The sequence below is a fragment of the Myotis brandtii genome, unplaced genomic scaffold (genome assembly GCF_000412655.1).
Source record: "Myotis brandtii unplaced genomic scaffold, ASM41265v1 scaffold413, whole genome shotgun sequence".
In the NCBI taxonomy this organism is placed as follows: domain Eukaryota; kingdom Metazoa; phylum Chordata; class Mammalia; order Chiroptera; family Vespertilionidae; genus Myotis; species Myotis brandtii.
In genome coordinates this window covers 917548-921427 of record NW_005365869.1, presented here as the reverse complement: position 1 = coordinate 921427, position 3880 = coordinate 917548, and positions in this window count along the sequence as shown.

Here is a 3880-nt window from a genome sequence, read left to right as displayed (position 1 = left end):
CATTTGAAAACTGTACACTTGCAAAGAACAGCATCTCCAAACATTAGTATATCTGTGTATCAGTAAAGCTTTTACATGTAACAAACATGCTATTTCCATATATGACAAATTTTAAAAATATGCATTGCTTGGCAACATGAACTAGGCAAAAATAGTTCTTTGTTCACTAACTTTATACAGGAAAACAGGACGAAAGGCATGCATGTACAATAGAGATGCCTGCATGGGGCATGCAACAGAAGAAAGCTTTTTAAAAGTCAGCTTACATTAGGCATAAATACATGAGGGTTATATATTAATAAGGGAGGAAGTCTTCTGTTGGACACTATTAACATTCCTGTTTTCTTCCTATTCCTCCCAGAGGAATACACATTCACCTTTAAGTAAGGATAAAGGAATTACAAAAAAAAAATAATAAAACTCACTTTGCAAACATCTCAGATGACTTGTAAAAAAAAAAAAAATCAACACTAGTGTTATCACAGCCCCATGTGCAAATTATCCTCTGCAGGTCCTCCGTGTAACAGGCACGCCGAGCGCCCGGGCCAGGCTGCTCCTTGGCACCCAAGCTGGAGGGCCTGCCGCGGGCATCTCCAAGAGGGCCAGCGAGACCGGGGCCGGCTGTCCTCCCCTCACTGCCCTTCTGGTCGCAGGCCTGTGCACCCAGCCCGGCGCAGCCCGGGCTCTGGGTGAGACCCTCACGCTAGCTGGGCGTGCAGGCCTGCACACCTTGCCCTGGCACTAGCTACAAGAGGTGCAGAAGGACAGAAGACCCGGAGAAGCCTCCCATCCCGTAAAAGGCAACCAATGACACCTCAAAAGAAAACCGCGTTTCCCTCAGTGTCTCTTCAAACGAGTGGGAGGCAGGGGCCCCGCTGTCGCTCCCTCCTGAGTACCCAAAAGGGACCATCGATCCCCAGGACTGGAGAGCTCGGTGCGAACAGCTGCCTTCTGCAGGCAGACCCAGCAAGGTCTAGTTTGCTTGCTGGCCCTCGGTTAGAAAGTGAAACTCAAAAAGCATGTGGAAACGACGTATCAGCAGCAATGTTTCATTTCTTGTACACAGTTCATGTGTGTCTTCCTATCGTTTCTGTTAAGAAACCACTATGAATAAAAAGCACCAGTAAAACATCATACATGATAACAATATTGTAGAACGTCACTGTCCCTGGGACAGTGTAGAGATGCCACACACACCACACACACACACACACACACACACATACTGCTTAAATCAGAACAAGTGGGGGGGGAAACATGGGAAATAGATTTTACTCGGAGATCTTTAATGTTTACTATTAATATAAAACAGTCGCATCTGTGGGTCAATGGGTAGATACAAAAAAAGGCACTGCCGCGTTAGTACTAAACATCCGACATCACAGCCTTACGCATGCAACTGTTTGACTCTTTTATAAATAAAATTCTTTTGCTTTAGGATTTTTAAATTGAACTGTATACCTGCAGTCAACACAGGACTCGAAATGAAGTGGGGCTAGGCTCCTAAAACTGATCAGAACACTCAACTTAAAAAAAAAAAATTGAAACACTAAGAGCAAAACACAACTAAGTAGATAAATCTATACACAGTCAATAAAAATAAGCTTTTCTTTTCTTTTTTTTTTTAAAAAAAGAATATGTTGTTATTAATAACAGACTTTATCATGGTTACCAGCCATAGCAAGTTAATAAGTAACATATCCAAAATAATATCTCTAATAATCAGATAACCATTGTTTCTATATTCAGTGAAGGAATAAATAGAAATTCAGATTTGCAAATACGTTTAAGGTCTTCCTTTTAAAGGAGTCATGCTAGTGTGATTGTATTCACAATCTGGTTTCTGAACCAACGCTGTCTCTATGCATGTGTTCTGCACAGATTTGAATGCTTTCTTATTTCTCCACGAGATGCGTGGTGCCGTCGCCTCTCTCCTCTTTAACATCCTTAGCATCCAAAAACCACTTCCGCAAACCCTCTAGTCCTACCTTTGGCCTTCAACATTTTTAGCCTATTTTTCCTGCCTTACATGTGATCGTCCATCCCAACACATTCCTCAAATAACACTAGGCTTATTTAGAAAAGGGATGTGGAGGATGAATGTTAATGGCACTTGGTTAAAAAAAAAATCAACTAAAAAATGCCGCCTCTTTCTGCACATGGATTTGCGTCTTTAGAATGTGCCACCCAAAGAGCGCTCTCTCTCTCTCTCTCTCTCTCTCTCTCTCCACATGATTTTGTAGGTTCCAGCCTTCGCTGGCTTGCGAAAGGCTTTCTACAGTTAAGATGCCCTCACCCTTTTAGACCTTAAAGGGACTGGAAAAACCTCATCACAACCTCCAAAGCCACTCAAGGCCGAGTGGGGTGTACATTTTTAATCTTGAAGGTGAAAGGAAGTTGTTTGGATTTCATTAAGGCCTTTGACATCGGTGTTTATTTCATTAACTGTTTTCTTTTCAATAACCATGAGCAAGTGCAGCAATTTCCATGGTCTGATCTTTTCAATTTTGACCGACTTCACTTAAAAAAAAGAAAAAAGAAAAAAAGGCACCAGATTCACCCATTTACTAAACAGACCTCATACCCTCTCCCCGGTCTCGCCTCCGGCTGAGCGTTCACTCCATCACTTACACAGCCCGTTTTCCAGCGCACAGCACAGTCCTCTCCCATTCCCTCTGACACCCTCCATCGCGTCGGATTCCCAAACGGAGTCTTTCTTGCCCTTAAGACACAGAGCTATTACTCCGTGGCAGCGTGTCTGTTAATCTCTCGCCAGGTAAAGAGTGGCTTTCTCTCCCTTCTGTGTGGAGGGGAAATCAGCCCACACACAGCAAATCCCTCATGAACACCCTGCGGACGCAGCGCCGGTTCCATCACACAGTTCCCTTTCCCACGCCTCCCGCTGCCCTCCCGGGACGGTGGGCGGCCGGCCGTACACCTGCCTCCGCTCCCTCTGCCACTTGCGGACTGACCGTTCCGACAGCTGCTGGCCGGGGCCTCCTCCTCCCTCTCAGCAGAGAACCAGCTCAGAGGGGGCGGCCCCAGGCGCAGGGTCCCGGGAGGACCCACGTCAGGCAGCGGCGTTTTGAGCTCATTATCGGGGTAGTAAGGCCTCTTGCAAGGAAACCAATGTCCATCCTTGCCTTTTCTCTCCAGGGGCACTCGTCCCACCTGTGTGTGCAGCCAGTGACGGGCTGAGAGCCTGTGGTCGGGTGGGGAGCGGTCTCGGGTGAGAGCAAGTCCAGCAGAGAAAGGGCCTCAGGGCCTTTCAAAACCCCTGGGTGGCCCGCAAACCCCTCCTTGAGGCCCCCCCACCCCCGCACCCCTAAGCGAGCGCGGGGCCCAGGTCAGCACACCTCAGCCTTCAAACCCACCTGCACGCTCCCCGCCCACCGAGACAGCGGACCACTCCGGCCTCCCGGGAGCAGAGCCATCGGAAAAGACAACCCTGCTGCTGGTATAAACATAGAGGGGAATGAATCCATACAACAGACCCTTCACAAAAACCACAGCATGAAGAGAAGTTCCATCCGAAGGCTTTCCACGTCATGTACCCTTCAGAACTGTTATGTAAACAATACACAAATCAAAGTTTCTCTGAAATTTCGCGGAGGGAAGCTCTCCCTTCTTGCCCCCGTTGCCAGGTGGCCCTCTCCGGTGGCTCGATCCCAAGCGGGGGCTTCAGGGAAGTCCAATGGGGGACAGAAGAGCGAGTGCCGTCTTGCTTTGGTCACACGCAGCCGTGACTTCCTCCCAGGGCCAGGCGGTGCGGCCGGCCCCCAGAGCGGCTCTCAGGGCTGGGCTCCGGCCTCCCTCCTGGGTCTCTCTCCTCTCTTTCAAGGCAGGACTCTCTTCCCCCTCCCTTTCCATCCAGGAAGCC